Below are 19,290 nucleotides of genomic sequence, written 5' to 3' on the forward strand. Positions count from 1 at the left end.
AATGCTACTAGTCGTACCAAGGCTATGCGATGCGAGGCATGGATGATGTCGGCCATACCAAGGCCATGCGGTGCGAAATGCAACTCAAGCATGCGAATTCTCATCTAAGTCCACATATCAATACAGCTTAACTCTGGAATATCACCGGGGTCTAGTACACTCCAACCAGATTACCGTCCCATCGCGCGCAATAAGGTGAGTGGAAGAGACCTCACTATCTGCCTGCCAATATCGGGCTTGGCTCGTCGATAACGGACCCATTCCTCGAGCTGGTCAGACTCAGCCTAGCTTTGCCCCCTCTTCTCGGGCGGGTAAGGCCGCACCCCCTTCCAACAGACCACGACACAGTGGAAAGCGCAACCGTCTAGTAATCGGCACTTGGCGCTCATGCACCCACTCGGTCTAAACGTTGGAGCAACCTCTTGGTACCATAAGAGTTTAGGGACTTTCACCCAGGGATATCTATAGCACCCCATGTAGAACAAGATTTTCGGTATCCAATCCTGTCAACCACGATATGCCTATGGAGGCTACGGCCTTGATGTCGCTAGGGCGTACAGTACCATATCACACAATGTGAATGCATAAATCACACTACCCAGTCATACAGCAATCCTGCGCGTATCGTGCGCTCATGTAAGGTAACACCGCTCATTCGGGAGCCCCTAAACAATCTGCCCGAAGGCATATGCTATGATCAGTCACTTCTCATGTCAAGCATACATATGATGTATATGATCATGAATTATGGAACTATACTAAACATGCTATAAAGTAATGCACTATCCTTACAACGCAGATGGACTAGACGGCCTACACACAACAAGTACGAGCCTAACAATGGGCCTTAGAGAGAGTTGTAATGTTGGACATTTAACCAACATTATACTTGCAATGTGGACGTCAAACCATCATTGCTCCCAAGGCATCGCCCGTCGTAAACCTCATCGCATGAACCATGTAGAGATCACACATTGCAATGGACCTTAGGTTCATCCCATTGGGCCTTAAATACATCAAATGGGCCATATTATATGGGCCTAATATTCATCGAGTTGGCCATATCAAAGGGCAGCACCAATGGGCCTTATGTACATTGCAATGGGCCATAACCCATGAGCCTTATATATATATCAAATGGGCCACACCAACGGCCACAATTACATCAATATGAGCCCCATCTCATGGGCCTTATAAATGCCAAGGTGGGCCTCAATGGATGGTCACAATTAAATCAAGGTTGGCCTCAATCCATGGGCCTTAATACATCACAATGGGCCTTCTAAATGGGCCAAAAATATGCAACAGGTGGGCTCTACACATAGGCCTTATATATCACAGGTGGCCCTTAAAAGTTTTGAATGGTGGATGTCACTGTCCACATAGATGGTGGGGTCCACTTGAACCTTGGATCTGACTCATTCTTAGTTTCGAACCAAGAATGAGCTTCTAAAAATGGATGGACGGTTTGGATGTAACACCCACATCCTGGTGGGTCCCACTGTCGTTGGACAGTGTGAATAAAACACATGCATCACCGTGGGCTCCACCGTCCGCTGGACGGTGTGAATAAAATAGATATATCATGGTGGGTTCCACCGTCCACAGCCGTGGACGGTGTGGCAACACATACAACAATGGTGGGTTCCACGTGTGTGGCCCACCATAATGTTTTCCTGCCATCCAACCTGTTGACAAGGTCACACGGACCTGAGTGAAAGGAAAAAACACAAATTTCATCTTGATCCAAAACTTCCGTGGCCCATAAAACGGTTTCAATGGCAGAATTTCAATCTCACTATTTCCTGCAGTGTGGGCCACCTGAGCTGTGGATGAAGCTGAAATTTGGAGGGGGCCCACTGCTCATGGTGGGGCCCACAGCTGGGCCAGTGGGCTGCTGCCCGTCCGCCCATCCGCGGTGCGTAGGCAGCGCCTACTGGTTTCTGACAGCAGCAGCGCAGCTGCGGCTGCACCTAATTTATTTTTTTTTATTTTTTTTGTTTTCCCATAATATTTCATATGTGGGGCCCGCGTTAAGTAAATTCACCCTAGCCATTAGCCTCTACAAACTATGACAAGTCCATCGAGCCCAATATTGGGCATGCGTTGGCGTGTAAGAAATTTTAAGCAAATTTGAAAGGTGAAAATCACTGTTTTTAATGCTATGGCCCACCAGATACTTGGATCAACCTCATCTTTTGGCTCAACGCCTAAAATAGTCTGAGGAAGAGGATGGACGGCGTGGATTGAACACATGTATCAAGGTGGGGCCTACATGAGTGGGCCACCCATAAGCTTGGAAACAAGCTGATATTTGTGTTTTCCAAACCACGTCCAGCGTCCCTGGACGCTGGACGTTGCACGTACAAATACATTAGAGATGGGCCCTGCTTAGGTGGGCCACCTCATGGAGGATGGTGTGGATACAACACACACAAAGTGGGCCCCACTTGTAGATGGTTTGGATAGAATATATGCCTCATGGTGGGGTCCATTCAAGTGGGCCACACAACCATATCATGATCCCATAAAAGAAAATGAAATAGAGAGGGAGAGAGAGGAATAGAGAGTGGGACACACTTGATGGAGGGACCCCGACACTATGGGCCCTCCCTTGCAACCAATCATACATCAAGTGGGTCCCATTACACATGGGCCCATTAAATCAAAATCCAACGGTGGAGATCCCTTCTCCACTAAAATAGACGGTCTAGATGACCCTAAGTATACAAGAAAAATAAACATCATAATGGGGTCCATGGAGAATGGCCCCATCATGGAAAGATCATGATGATCAAAGTGGGCCATCGGCCACATCTTAGGGTCCCAAGTGAGATCCAAACCATTGGTCAGTTGGCCTCACTTGGCCCATCTTAAAAACATTAAAACTACTCTATCAAAGCACCCACCGCTTGATCTTCTTGCTCCCTTAGCTTCCTTAGCTCCTTAGCTTCGATTCCAATGGAGGAGATGAGGTTTGGATGGTTGAGATGGGAGATGAAGGGGTAGGAAAATGGGCCACCTTTGATGCTTGGGAATGCTTGGAAAGGCTCATACGTATGGTGCTTTCTCTCTTGCTTGGGAATGACTTTGAAAATGAGAGAGAGAGACTTGTAAAGGGAGAGAGAGTGATGGGTGATGGAGTGATGGATGTGGTGAGTGATGGGTGTGTAAGAGATTTTTGACTTTTGGGGTTTTTGGTGTAAGAAAGGTATGGGCTTGTAAGTACTTTTTGACTTTTGTGGTTGCTTGGGAATGGGTGAAAGGTGATGTGTACTTGACATGATGAGATTGATGGATTGATCTGACATCTCGTAGAGATTCTCTCATAATTCGCATGCACAGCGTTTTCCTCGGACCGAACGTTGGCCCACATCTCCTGGCCAGAGTATCGCATCAGCGCACGAGTCGTGGCATCAGAACCGGCGACGGTGCGGTTGCAAGGGTACAAGTCTTGGGTTAAGTCAACTCGGGTTAACGACATGCATCTCAAGGTCATGTGCAAACATCGGATAAGGGTCGAAGGTTGTCGAAATTTGACTGGAAGATCGCAGAAGTCTATGAAACGGTACAGTCTAGGATATGGGGCTTACAATGGTGGGGGTAAAAACTCCCATGAAGGTTTTGAACGGTTTAGATCACCCATCCGATCACAATTTGGGCTATACAACTCCCTGCAATGTCCAGTTTTCCCGGATGTGCGTTACCTGTGAAAATCCTGCGCTGACGTGTTCGGTGGGCCTCATAGTGGTGTTTTCGGTGAAATCCACATCGTTCATTGAATTCCTAGCGAAATTTTAGTCGGAAAGGAGTGGTTTTGGTCGAGTTGTGCGGTCCATTGTATAAAATCAATTCACCTTCTATCTTGCATTTTCTGGCAATCCACGTGTATAGGTTTGTATGGGGCCAAAAAGCCACCATGGTGAGAGTTATGCCCCCCCTCTGGACACAATGGATGGTCCAGATCATCCGAATGGATGATAGGTGGGGTCCACTAGGCATCGCAGCGTCGGACAAAGTTGGATGTTGTCTCCTGGCGCGAGACGGAGTAGAGAAAGATGGGCGAGGGTTGGTCAAAGAATGTCGACCGATCCCGTGTTGCGCGCGTGCGTGTGCAATGTGTGCACGCTCAACCCCATGTGAGGTCAACTATGATGTATATGAGGAATTTGTTCCGTCCATCCATTTTCTCATCTAATTTAAGGGGTTGAGACCGAAATTGAGGCATATCCAGAGATCAGGTGGGCCCCAGATCAATATTTTAGGGACTGATCCATCCATTCGGCTACTTCCACAAAGATCCAATAGCTGAAATTCGACGTATATAGTTAATTTATGGTCATCAGGCCAAATATAAAGTTTTGAGCCGAACGGATGGTGGGAACCCTGTGATCTTGCATTCTGAATGATTTTCAGGCCCGTTTAATGAGAGTGGGATGATTTTCTCAGATCTCTGGCGTGTAAATTCTTTGATCTCAGTCCCCTGGGGTCTGTCCCTTGCCTTGGTGATTCTGGAGCGCCACATCCCATGGGCCTCAAATACTCATATTAATAAGTTTTCTCTCTAATTTTTCAAATGTCAAGATGTACTTTGTTATACCTTATAAATATTGAATTAGCCATTTCATTGCCTATTAATGTTGCTTATCGGGGTTTGACATATATCTTCTCAGAACACTGTCTGCATGTGAAATATCCAGTCTCGTAGAGGCCATAACATACATCAAATTTCCAACCACACTCGAGTAGGGCACACGAGATATACACTACTTTTCTTCATCTATAGTGGTACATTACTCTGAAGAAAGCCAAAAGTAAGTATCATGGGGTGTACTAACTGGTTTACCTTTTTTTATCCCAAACTTGAGCAACACATTCTCAATGTGTTTTACTTGAGACAACTGTATATCAATGCCGAGAATTCTCTTTGTAGCCCTCAGATATTTCATTTCGAATGTACCTGATTACCAAGTCTTCAATATATTGATCTCAAACATGCTATGGATGGCAACAAGTATATCATCAACATATAATACTATACAATGAATTCTCCATCACTCAGTTCCTTGAATAGACATAGCGATCATATTCACTTTTGGTAAACCACTGACTCACTATAAAAAATCAAATCTTTTATACCACTCCCTAGGTGACTGTTTCAGGTCATACAACGACCTCTTCAACATGCAAACCTTATTCTCTGAACCCTTTATCTTGAATCCCTATGGTTACTTCATGTAGATCCACTCTTCTAATTTACCATGCAGGAAAGCAGTTTTTACATCCATATATTCCAGTTTCATATTATATTGGGCAACTAGCACTAACAAAAATTTGATAGATACCTACTTGACCACAGGTTTGAAAATCTTGTTGAAGTTGATACCCTCCTGCTCATAACCTATAGCTATCAGTCTAGCCTTCTATTTATCATATTTTTTCTAATATATCCACTTGTAACTAATCACGTTACGCCCAATGGGAAACTGCACTAGCTCCCACATCTCATTCTTGTATAAAGAATCCATCTCGTCCTGTATAACTGTCATCTACTTCTCAACATCTATGTCATCCAATGCTTCATGTAAAGTAAACAGATCCCCCTTATTCATAATGTGAGTGAATGCAACATTCAAATAATTTATGTATCTCACCAGTAATTTGTAATCTCTCCGTGGATTTTTCCTCACAGGTGGTTGCTCTACCTGCTCCTATACCTCTTCTTACGGGTCAACTTCTACTTGTGTCTTGCCTTTTTTGATTTTAACATTAATTTCTACTGACTTTTCTGTTTCCTTGTGTAACAGGGAATCCTCATCAAACCTGATGTCACGGCTCATCGTGATATTTTGTATGACCTAGTCATACGACATGTTTCCCTTCACACCATCACCGTAGCCTATAAAGGTACACTTATTCATCCTTTAGTCTAGCTCATCTCTCTCAACTGATGGTACATGAGAGTAAGTATTACAACTAAATACTTACAGCACTGAGTAGTCTACATCATGACCATTCCACACTTTCTCTAGAATTTTACAACCAATAGGCATAGAAGGGGACGGATTAACTAAGTAATAAGCCGTATTAATAACCTTAGTCCATAGTTCCTTTCCCAATGCAGCATCGCTTAACATGCTTCGGGCTCTCTTCAAGAGAGTTCGATTCATTCATTTCGCCATACCATTCTGCTTTGTTTTATATCTTACTGTATTATGCCGCACTATCCCATCATTTTTGCAAAACTGATTGAATTACCTAGGAGTGAATTATCCACCATTGTTTGTCCTCAACACTTTCAACTTTCACCCTAACTCTTTTTCTAACATTGCTTTTCATTTCTTGAAAGTGGTGAAAATATTATATATACTAAAATCAAAACTTTTAAATGCAGGAATTGAACAAGGATAATAAAGTACATTTATACTGCGCTTGCTCATGTGACCTAGGCGCGTATGCAACAAATGTGCTAATGTGGACTCTGCTACAGAAGCTGCAGTTCCACCCATTTCAGTATTCCCTATCAGCTTGTAAAGGTTATTGCTCATCCGTGCTTTCATAACAATGATTGCCCCATTTGAAACCTTCGGGACATGATCAAACCTGATGAACTTCCACCTAAGTGCCTTGACAGCACCCAGAGATATCAGATTCTTCCTTAGATTAGGAACATGTCTCACATTCGTTAGGATATGCTCCATCCCATCAAACATCTTGATTCACAACGATCTAATACCAACAACCTTACAGGCAAAGTCATTGCCCATAAACACTTGGCCACCATCATACTCACTATAACTGGTGAACCAATTTCGATGAGAGGCCATATAGTATGAAGCCTCTGAATCCAAAATCCACTCGTTGGTGAGATACCCAGATTTGGATGTGGTCAATATCTCACAACCGCCCTCCTCCTCACTGGATTCTGTTGCATTGGCGTCCTTTGGCAATTTATCTGATTTATCTTTCTTCTTATCTTTGGGGTTCCAACAATCCTTCTTCATATGCCCTAACATTCCACAGTTCCAGCACTTCATCTTCCCTTGGTTCTTAGACTTGGACTTAGATCACGATTTTCACTTCTCTTGCTTAGAACCTCTTCTCCTAAAAACCAACTCATCTGAAGAGGAACCCCACCATTGTACTTCTTTCTCAACTTCTTCGAATGAAGGACTGAGATAATAGTTTTGATGTCAATGGTCTCCCTACCGTGGTACATAGTGTCTACAAAACTCTCATACAACTCTGGAAGAGAATTCAACAGGATTAAGGCTTGACGTTCTTCATCGATCTTCACCTCCACACTCGTCAACTTTTAAAGTAGTTGATTGAATACATTAATGTGTTTATTGAGATCCGACCCTTCCACAATCTTCATATTATACAATTGATTTTCAGATACGGACGATTTAAGAGAGATTTTGTCATGTGTAAGCTTTCTAACTTCTTCCAAAGCTCTACGGTAGTCTTCTGATTAAGGACATTATAAAGGACGTCATCTTCCAAACATAATTAGATCGAGGTAATCTCCCTCTGATCAAGTTCTTCCTACTCTTCATTGTTCGTAATCGCAGGATGCTTTGTTATACCAATGAAAACCTATTTCAATCCTTACTGAACTAGAAGGTCTCACATCTTCACCTTTCATAGTTCAAAGTTATTTTTTTCTCATGAACTTCATTGTCTCATACTTAACGTTAGGTCCCTTCATCATTATGTTTCAGAATTATATTTGAATCCCAACATATAACTCTAATACAATTTCCAACACAAAGAATACACTATTTTGCGTGGAAAAACCCTTACGGGAAAAACCACGACACAAAACGACGAGTAATCACTACAAGAAAAATGGGCAAAGGCTACGGCCAAAAACTGTAGAAAAATCCCTTTTGCTACGGATTATATCCGTAGTACGTCCGCCACTATTGGTGAGGTAGTTAAAGGTCCAGCTACGGACTATATCCATAGCAAAAGGTACCAATTGCTACGGACTATATCCGTAGCGATAGGTACCAATAGCTACGGATATAGTCCGTAGCAATAGATACCAATAGCTACGGATAATATCCATAGCAATAGCTTTAGCTACCCCACCAATAACGGCGGACGTACTACGGATATAATCCGTAGCAAAAGGGATTTTATCCATAGCAGTAGATACAATAGCACCAATATTATTCATAGCAATAGATACCAATAGTTACAGACAAAAGCCGTAGCTATAGTTACGGATTATATTTTTAGCTTTTTTTTTTTTAAATTGTCATAATACCACCTATTTCCATTGCAAGAACCTGCTGTCATTGATAACTCATCTAAGCTTAATGCTGATAGAAATAGTACATAAAATGCAATCAGAAAAAAATGAAACGATGCGTTTATTACAAATAACAATCAAATCATACAATGCATCCTACATTCACATTTCTAAATAAACAATACTTCACTTTGGTCAACCTATCATAAGAATTACAACTAAGGCGTGCCCTCATGTACAAGAAACAAATACACTCCAACACAGTAAACACCCTCTATATGCATTCAATAATGCTCACATTTTTACAGAATTTTTTTTCCTTCAGACGCTCAATTTCAGCAAATGTAGAAGATAGAGCTTCTTCTTTCCTTGAAACTGCAGATGTAACGTCTGTGGACTTCGACACAAGATCACTTTAATCCTCCACTGATTTCTTTAGTTTGTCAACCTGTATAAAATAGCATTTGTAGACACAATCAATCAAGCATGCCTTTATACACATCTCAAAAGGAAGAAAGACAAAAAAAAACACTTATATATAGAGAAATAAAAAATGTACCTAAAGATCTTCTAAACTATGGCAAAATCCAACATGAGTAATGTGTTCAAACCTGGGATGGACTTTTAAACTCAAAACCTAGGTTTAGGATAAGGTTATAGGTTTAGGTTTAGGTTTAGGCTAAGGTTAAGGTTATAGGTTTAGGTTAAGGTTATAGGTTTAGGTTTAGATTAAGGTTATAAGTTTAGGTTAGGTTTAGGCTATAGGTTATAAGTTATAGCTTTAGGGAATTGAGAATAGGTTAAGGTTTAGGTTTAGGAAATTAGGTTCGGGTTCGGGATCGAGTTTAGGTTTGGGTTTTCAAGTTTAGGTTTAGGTTTAGGTTAGGGAGTTGAGATTAGGATTAGGTGTAGATTTAGGTTTAGGTTAGGGAGTTGAGATTACGATTAGGTGTAGGTTTAGGTTTAGGGATTTGAGAATACATTTAGGTTATACGTTTAGGTTTAGGTTTTAGGTTATAGGTTTAGGTTTAGGTTTAGGTTTTAGGTTTAGGTTATAGGTTATAGGTTATAGGTTAAGGTTTAGGTTATAGGTTTTGGTTTTGGTTTAGGTTTAGGTTAAAGCTTTAGGGAATTGAGAATAGGTTAAGGTTTAGGTTTAGGAAATCAGGTTCGAGTTTGAGATTGGGTTTATCTTGGGTTTTCAAGTTTAGGTTTATGTTAAAGAGTTGAGATTAGGATTAGGTGTAGGTTTAGGTTTAAGGATTTGAGAATACATTTAGGTTTTAGGTTTAGGTTTAGGTTTTAGGTTAAGGTTAAGGTTATAGGTTTAGGTTAGGTTTAGGTGTAGGTTATAGGTTATAGCTTTAGGGAATTGAGAATATGTTAAGGTTTAGGTTTAGGAAATCAGGTTCGGGTTCGGGATTGGGTTTAGGTTTGTGTTTTCAAGTTTAGGTTTAGGTTTAGGTTAGGGAGTTGAGATTAGGATTAAGTGTAGATTTAGGTTTAGAGTTTTGGGAATACATTTAGGTTTTAGGTTTAGGTTTAGGTTATAGGTTATAGGTTTAGGTTTAGGTTTTAGGTTTAGGTTAAGGTTAGGTTATAGGTTTTAGGTTATAGGTTAAGGTTTAGGTTATAGGTTTTAGTTTAGGTTTAGGTTAAGGTTAAGGTTAAGGTTAAGGTTTAGGTTGTAGGTTATAGGTTAAAGCTTTAGGGAATTGAGAATAGGTTAAGGTTTAGGTTTAGGAAATCGCATTCGGGTTTGAGATCGGGTTTAGTTTGGGTTTTCAAGTTTAGGTTTAGGTTAAGGAGTTGAGAGTAGGATTAAGCGTAGGTTTAGGTTTAAGGATTTGAGAATACATTTAGGTTTTAGGTTTAGGTTTAGGTTTTAGGTTTAGGTTAGGTTTAGGTGTAGGTTATAGGTTATAGCTTTAGGGAATTGAGAATAGGTTAAGGTTTAGGTTTAGGAAATCAGGTTCGGGTTCGGGATCGGGTTTAGGTTTGGGTTTTCAAGTTTACGTTTAGATTAGGGAGTTGAGATTAGGATTAGGTGTAGGTTTAGGTTTAGGGATTTGAGAATACATTTAGGTTATAGGTTTAGGTTTAGGTTTTAGGTTATAGGTTTAGGTTTAGGTTTTAGGTTTAGGTTAAGGTTAGGATATAGGTTATAGGTTATAGGTTAAGGTTTAGGTTATAGGTTTTAGTTTAGGTTAAGGTTATAGGTTTAGATTTAGGTTAAGGTTTAGGTTTAGGTTATAGGTTATAGGTTAAAGCTTCAGGGAATTGAGAATAGGTTAAGATTTAGGTTTAGGAAATCGGGTTCGAGTTTAAGATCGGGTTTAGTTTGGGTTTTCAAGTTTAGGTTTAGGTTAAGGAGTTGAGATTAGGATTAGGTGTAGGTTTAGGTTTAAGGATTTGAGAATACATTTAGGTTTTAGGTTTAGGTTAAGGTTTTATGTTTACGAAATCAGGTTCGGGTTCGAGATCGCGTTTAGGTTTGGGTTTTCAAGTTTAGGTTTAGGTTTAGGTTAGAGAGTTAAGATTAGGATTAGGTGTAGGTTTAGGTTTAGGGATTTGAGAATACATTTAGGTTTTAGGTTTTAGGTTTAGGTTTAGGTTAAGGTTAGGTTATAGGTTATAGGTTATAGGTTAAGGTTTAGGTTATAGGTTTTAGTTTATGTTAAGGTTATAAGTTTAGGTTTAGGTTAAGGTTTAGGTTTAGGTTTAGGTTATAGGTTTTGGTTTAGGTTATAGGTTATAGGTTATAGGTTATAGGTTAAAGCTTTAGGGAGTTGAGAATAGGTTAAGGTTTAGGTTTAGGAAATCGCGCTCGGGTTTGAGATCGGCTTTAGTTTGGGTTTTCAAGTTTAGGTTTAGGTTAAGGAGGTGAGATTAGGATTAGGTGTAGGTTTAGGTTTAAGGATTTGAGAATACATTTTGATTTTAGGTTTAGATTTAGGTTTTAGGTTTATATTAGGTTAGGTTATAGGTTATAGCTTTAGGGAATTGAGAATAGGTTAAGGTTTAGGTTTAGGAAATCAGGTGTAGGTTTAGGAGTTGAGAGTTTAGGTTTAGGAATACATTTAGGTTTTGATTTTAGGTTTAGATTTAGGTTTTAGGTTTTATATTAGGTTAGGTTATAGGTTTAGGTTATGAGAATACATTTAGGTTTTAGGTTTAGGTTTAGGTTTAGCTTTAGTTTAGGGAGTTTAGGGACATTTAGGTTTTAGGTTTATTGGGTATAGGTTATAGTTTTAGGGTTTAGGTTTAGGAAATCAGGTTCGGGTTCGGGATCAGGTTTAGGTTTGGGTTTTCAAGTTTAGGTTTAGGTTTAGGTTAGGGAGTTGAGATTAGGATTAGGTGTCGGTTTAGGTTTAGGGATTTAAGAATACATTTAGGTTTTAGGTTTAGGTTTAGGTTATAGGTTATAGGTTTAGGTTTAGGTTTTAGGTTTAGGTTAAGGTTAGGTTATCAGTTATAAGTTTAAGTTATAGGTTAAGGTTTAGGTTATAGGTTTTGGTTTAGGTTAAGGTAATAGGTTTAGGTGTAGGTTTAGGTTAGATTTAGGTTATAGGTTTAGGTTAAGGTTAAGGTTAAGGTTAAGGTTTAGGTTATAGGTTATAGGTTATAGGTTAAAGCTTTAGGGAATTGAGAATAGGTTAAGGTTTAGCTTTAGGAAATCGGGTTCGTATTTGAGATCAGGTTTAGTTTGGGTTTTCAAGTTTAGGTTTATGTTAAGGAGTTGAGATTTGGATTAGGTGTAGGTTCAGGTTTAAGGATTTGAGAATACATTTAGGTTTTAGGTTTAGGTTTAGGTTTTAGGTTATAAGTTAAGGTTATAGGTTTTGGTTTAGGTTTAGGTTTTAGGTTTAGGTTAAGGTTATAGGTTTAGGTTAGGTTTAGGTTTAGGTTATAGGTTATATCTTTAGGGAATTGAGAATAGGTTGAGGTTTAGGTTTAGGAAATTGGGTTCGGGTTCGGGATCAGGTTTAGGTTTGGGTTTTCAAGTCTAGGTTTAGGTTTAGGTTAAGTCGTTGAGATTAGGATTAGGTATAGGTTTAGGTTTAGGGATTTGAGAATACATTTAGGTTTTAGGTTTAGGTTTAGGTTATAGGTTATAGGTTTAAGTTTCGGTTAAGGTTAGGTTATCGGTTATAAGTTTAGGTTATAGGTTATAGGTTATAGGTTAATGTTTAGGTTATAGGTTTTGGTTTAGGTTTAGGTTAAGGTTTAGGTTTAGGTTTAGGTTATAGGTTATAGCTTTAGGGAATTGAGAATAGGTTAAGGTTTAGGTTTAAGAAATCAGGTATGGGTTCGGGATCGGGTTTAGGTTTGGGTTTTCAAGTTTAGGTTTAGGTTAGGGAGTTGAGATTGGGATTAGTTGTAGGTTTAGGTTTAGGGATTTGAAAATACATTTAGTTTTAGGTTTAGGTTTAGGTTTTAGGTTATAGGTTAAGGTTATAGGTTTTTGTTTTTGTTTTGGTTTAGGTTTTAAGTTTAGGTTAAGAAGGTTATAGGTTTAGGTTAGGTTTAGGTTTAGGTTATAAGTTATAGCTTTAGGGATTTGAGAATAGGTTAAGGTTTAGGTTTAGGAAATTAGGTTCAGGTTCGGGATCGGGTTTAGGTTTGGGCTTTCAAGTTTAGGTTTAGGTTTAGGTTAAGTAGTTGAGATTAGGATTAGGTATAGGTTTAGGTTTAGGGATTTTAGAATACATTTAGGTTTTAGGTTTAGGTTTAGGTTTTAGGTTATAGGTTTAAGTTTAGGTTAAGGTTAGGTTATTGGTTATAAGTTTTGGTTAGAGGTTATAGGTTATAGGTTAATGTTTAGGTTATAGGTTTTGATTTAGGTTTAGGTTAAGGTTTAGGTTTAGGTTATAGGTTATTGGTTATAGGTTATAGCTTTAAGGAATTGAGAATAGGTTAAGGTTTAGGTTTAGGAAATCAGGTTTGGGTTCGGGATCGGATTTAGGTTTGGGTTTTCAAGTTTAGGTTTAGTTTAGGTAGTTTAGATTGGGATTAGTTGTAGGTTTTGGTTTAGAGATTTGAGAATACATTTAGGTTTTAGGTTTAGGTTTAGGTTATAGGTTATAGGTTTAAGTTTAGGTTAAGGTTAGGTTATCGGTTATAAGTTTAGGTTATAGGTTATAGGTTATAGGTTAATGTTTAGGTTATAGGTTTTGGTTTAGGTTTAGGTTAAGGTTTAGGTTTAGGTTATAGGTTATAGGTTATAGGTTACAGCTTTAGGGAATTGAGAATAGGTTAAGGTTTAGGTTTAAGAAATCAGGTTCGGGTTCGGGATCGGATTTAGGTTTGGGTTTTCAAGTTTAGGTTTAGTTTAAGGAGTTATGATTGAGATTAGTTGTAGGTTTAGGTTTAGGGATTTGAGAATACATTTAGGTTTTAGGTTTAGGTTTAGGTTTTAGGTTATAGGTTAAGGTTATAGGTTTTGGTTTTAGTTTAGGTTTAGGTTTTAGGTTTAGGTTAAGGTTATAGGTTTAGGTTAGGTTTAGGTTTAGGTTATAGGTTATAGCTTTAGGGAATTGAGAATAGGTTAAAGTTTAGGTTTAGGAAATTGGGTTCGGGTTCGGGATCGGGTTTAGGTTTGGATTTTCTAGTTTAGGTTTAGGTTTAGGTTAAGTAGTTGAGATTAGGATTAGGTGTAGGTTTAGGTTTAGGGATTTGAGAATACATTTAGGTTTTAGGTTTAGGTTTAGGTTTTAGGTTATAGGTTTAAATTTAGGTTAAGGTTAGGTTATTGGTTATAAGTTTAGGTTATAGGTTATAGGTTATAGCTTAATGTTTAGGTTATAGGTTTTGGTTTCGGTTTTGGTTCAGGTTTATGTTTAGGTTTAGGTGTAGGTTATAGGTTATAGCTTTAGGGAATTGAGAATAGGTTAAGGTTTAGGTTTAGGAAATCAGGATCGGGTTCGGGATCGGGTTTAGGTTTGGGTTTTCAAGTTTAGGTTTTGGTTAGGGAGTTGAGATTGGGATTAGTTGTAGGTTTAGGTTTAGGGATTTGAGAATACATTTAGGTTTTAGGTTATAAGTTTAGGTTTAGGTTAAGGTTAGGTTATCAGTTATAAATTTAGGTTATAGGTTATAGGTTATAGGTTAAGGTTTAGGTTATAGGTTTTGGTTTAGGTTAAGGTTATAGGTTTAGGTTTAGGTTAGGTTTAGGTTATAGGTTTAGGTTAAGGTTAAGGTTTAGGTTATAGGTTATAGGTTAAAGCTTTAGGGAATTGAGAATAGGTTAAGGTTTAGGTTTAGGAAATCGGGTTCGGGTTTGAGATCGGGTTTAGTTTGGATTTTCAAGTTTAGGTTTAGGTTAAGGAGTTGAGATTAGGATTAGGTGTAGGTTTAGGTTTAAGGATTTGAGAATACATATAGGTTTTAAGTTTAGGTTTAGGTTTTAGGTTTAGGTTAGGTTTAGATGTAGGTTTTAGGTTATAGGTTATAGGTTATAGTTTTAGGGAATTGAGAATAGGTTAAGGTTTAGGTTTAAGAAATCAGGTTTGGGTTCGGGATCGGGTTTAGGTTTGGGTTTTCAAGTTTTGGTTTAGGCTAGGGAGTCGAGATTAGGTTTAGGTGTAGGTTTAGATTTAGGGATTTGAGAATACATTTAGGTTTTAGGTTTAGGTTTAGGTTATAAGTTATAGGTTATAGGTTATAGCTTTAGGGAATTGAGAGTAGGTTAAGGTTTAGGTTTATGAAATCAGGTTCGGGTTTAGGTTTGGGTTTTCAAGTTTGGGTTTAGGTTTAGGTTAAGTAGTTTAGATTAGGATTAGGTGTAGGTTTATGTTTAGGGATTTGAGAATACATTTAGGTTTTAGGTTATAGGTTTAGGTGTAGGTTTTAGGTTATCGGTTATAAGTTTAGGTTATAGGCTATAAGTTATAGGTTTTGGTTTAGGTTAAGGTTATAAGTTTAGGTTTAGGTTAAGGTTTAGGTGTAGGTTATAGGTTATAGCTTTAGGGAATTGAGAATAGGTTAAGGTTTATGTTTAGAAAATCAGGTTCAGGTTCGGGATCGGGTTTAGGTTTGGGTTTTTAAGTTTAGGTTTAGGTTTAGGTGAAGTAGTTGAGATTAGGATTAGGTGTAGGTTTAGGTTTAGAGATTTGAGAATACATTTAGGTTTTAGGGTTATGTTTAGGTTATAGGTTATAGGTTAAGGTTTAGGTTTAGGTTTAGCTTATAGGTTTAGGTTGTCACGCCCCAGACTCGGTAACCGGACTCACAAGAAACCCGATAGCTGGTTCTGGGATTTTCATAACAGTATAATCATTTCCAATACGAGCATACCCAAGATCACGGCAAGTATATCTGAGAATAACAAAGGCACACATCACAAAATACGCTAAAAATTTGAACTTTTACATCATCCATAAGGTTCAAAAGGGCATACATGAGAATAAAAGGAAAAGAGAGAGAAATCAGCAACACTGGAGTCCTCACTGCTCAACTCTACTCCACACCCTACTGCATCAATCGTGCATAAGATTATAGAAGCTTAGAGGGTGGTGTAAGTGTGTGACAATGGTGCACAGAAGAATAGTAGGAGGTATAAGGAGAGAAGCATGATCAATGAACATATCACTAGCCTTACCAAGGCTTACCATGAACGCGATTACAAGGAGGATTTATATATATATATATATATACACATTTAACTCGTAATAATCATAACCACAAGATTACCCAATTCACAAAGACAACATCATCATCACATATCCACTAATATAATCATTTGAGTACAATGCTGAAAGGAAATACATCAATCGAAAATCATGCTCCAGAAGATGCTCCAAGCTCAACACTGCTGCAACCTAACATCAACTGCACGTATCTATCATGCATAAGCTTATAGAAAGCTTAGAGGGTAGTGTAAGTGTGTATATAAGGTAAGTGTCAAGTATTCAACATAATGACATCATCATATAATACCAGAATACCGGTAATCCATAAATCATACAATATCGAAATGAGCAGAAATATTGATAAGATCATGAATCATTAGAGTAAGTAGGAATATTGACAAGATCATACGATAACAGAGTAAGCAAAAATACGGACAAGTCCATGAGTCAATTAATGTCAGAATACGCAATATAGAACAACTATGCAAATGAGGAATCATAGATAGCCAAATATCAGATGCAGAGGATGCAATACAATATACATTTTTAATATCTTTTACCATATAAATGCATAGACACAATAGCCCAAAATGGCATATGAACGCAATATGCGGTGTGAATGAAATGACCATACCGGAGTGTGAAGTCGGGATGATAGTACGTAGTTAGCTATGGGGTCCATCACAAGGACTTCTATCCAAACCACCCCATACCTAAATTTGGATAGTTAGACTCAATGTGGTAAACTCCCGATCTCAAGTTAGTCGCGTGCCCCAACCGAAATGGCCATTGCGAAAGCACTCGTAACAAATAGTTGCGCACCACCAACCCGAGTGGATAGTGAATGAATGAATGCATGAATGAGTATGCAACTCCTACTCACTAAGTACAGTTCTCATTCTGAATAATCACTAGGGTTTAGTACACTCCAAATGGCACTGTCGCTCTCCCAGCCACACAGTCCAAGTGAGCATAAGAAACCTCACTATCCGCCTTGCCAATACTCTACCAATACCTATCCGGAGACGTCGATAGCGGACCCATTCACGAGCTGGTCAAATAGTATTGCCCCTACCCTAGGGCGAGTAAGGCCACACCCCTCCCAACCGACCACGACACGGTGGGAGACGCGGCCTCCCGGTTTCGGCACTCGGGTTATCCACTCGGGACGTTGGGGCGTCTCACGGAGGTTTAGGATTTTCAGGACATCTATGGCGCCCGTATGCTAGAACCAAATATTTTCGGGTCTTATTTGGCCATCCACGATATGGTTGTGGATGGTCGCTAGGGCATACAAGAATCATAATGCGAGATGCATGAGTCATACAATCCAGTCATGCATCGATCCCGCACATACCGCGTGCTCATGTGAGATAACCTCCACCTATCGTGGAGTCTCATAACAACATGCTTTATGCAATGATCAACCACCTCTTATAACAAACATGCAGATGATGCGTATGGGCATGTATCATGATGCTATGCTGTCACATACTCATCCACAACCAGCATCGATAATCGACCTCGACCATGTGGACATTTAACCAACATTGCTCCCAAGGAATGGCCTACATAAAGTCAAATATATAATGGGCCCACGGCCTCACACAAGGGCCTAATATACAACACAATGGGCCTTACTGAAGGGACACATACACACAACAGGCAGGCCCTGCTCATGGGCCTCACATACATCACATCGAGCTCCATACAAGGGCCTCAAATGTATCACAATGGGCCACGCCCACGGAGCTCGAATACATTACAATGGGTCTTGCACGAATACATCACAATGGGCCTTGCCCATGAACCTCAAATACATTACAATGGGCCTCAACCACTGGTCGCATATGCATCATGTAGGCATTTAGGCCTTGGTAATCGAAATCGGCCTTAACAATCGGGTAATTAGCCTCGATACTCGGCCTCGACAATCAAAATCGGCTATATTGGGGAATCGATCGATCGAGAATATCGGTTTATCGGCAATAATCGGGTTGATTTCGAATCGCAAATCGGTCATTCAATTGGGATCACGACAATCGAAATCGATCGATAATCGAATCGCAAAATCGGTCATGACAATCGGGATTTCGAATATCGGTTCGGATCGATCGATAATTTAGGTCGGTCACGACAATCTAATCGATCGATAATCAGTAGTCGGCAAATCGGTCACGACAATCGGATCGATCGATAATCGGCCTCAATCATTACAATCGAAATCAATCGATAATCGGAATCGGAAAAATCGGTCATGACAAGGTTTATCGGTTTCGAAGCAATTGATCATTAATAGAGTGGCTCGATAAGGCATAAGGGAAGGTTACAATGTGGGCCCAACCATCATTGCCCATCAATGTGGACATTCAACCAACATTACTCCCAAGGAGTGGCCCACATAAGGTTATAGGTGGGCCCACGGTTACGAGGTCTAATTACATCACAAGGTTTAGGCCTAATATACATCACCATGGGCCATATGGTCCTCAAATACTAGAATGGGTTATAACCCATGGGCTAAGTGGACTAAATTAATGGGTCTCATATACACGACATGTAGGCCTTACACATCAGTATGCGGGCCCTACACATGGGTCTCATATACATCAAATGGGCCAAGTACTTTGAATCATCATGAATCAAGGTGGGCCACACATCATGGGATATATCGCAATGGGCCTTGCCCTTAGGGAATATTCACAATACGCCATATGGGGAAATATTTCTATTGGGCCTTAATGGGCCAAACACATCATAGTGGGCCTTACCAAAGAAATATATCATAATGGGACGCGTAAAATGGGCGTACATCATGTGGGGGCCACATGAATTGTGAATATACAACATATATATCATGGTGGGTTTATGATGTGGGTCATGAGGGTTTGCGGTACGGTGAGGGCTTGGTTATCATTTTAGTTGTAGATGTAGGTACACTATCATTCTATGGGACACATGGCTCTCTAATGATGATCAGGATCGCCCAAACATTGCCCAAGTAAATCAGCACTGTACAAACATTGTCCAGCACCATCCAACACAATCTGGACGGTGTGGATGAAATAAATACATCATGGTGGTGTCCATGATCCAGATGGGACCCATAGAACTCGCTGACGTCAATACATTAGCTATATAGCGGGTGTAAAGTACACCAGCCAATCACATAAATCATGGTTGGCCCCAAAAAAAAATGGCCAGGTGGGATGAACATCCACCGCACGGCAAGCTCCACACGTGTGGACCAAGGTGATTCATGTGCTGGAGAGGCAGCGTGGTACGGTGTGGACTGCCACATATGCATCAGACCCCACCTTCCATGATCCGACGGACGGTCTGGATCAAAACACCTGGTGGGTCCCATATATCAATATACGCCCTACCGTCCACACATCT

Source organism: Magnolia sinica, chromosome 11, assembly GCF_029962835.1.
Source record: "Magnolia sinica isolate HGM2019 chromosome 11, MsV1, whole genome shotgun sequence".
In the NCBI taxonomy this organism is placed as follows: Eukaryota; Viridiplantae; Streptophyta; class Magnoliopsida; order Magnoliales; family Magnoliaceae; genus Magnolia; species Magnolia sinica.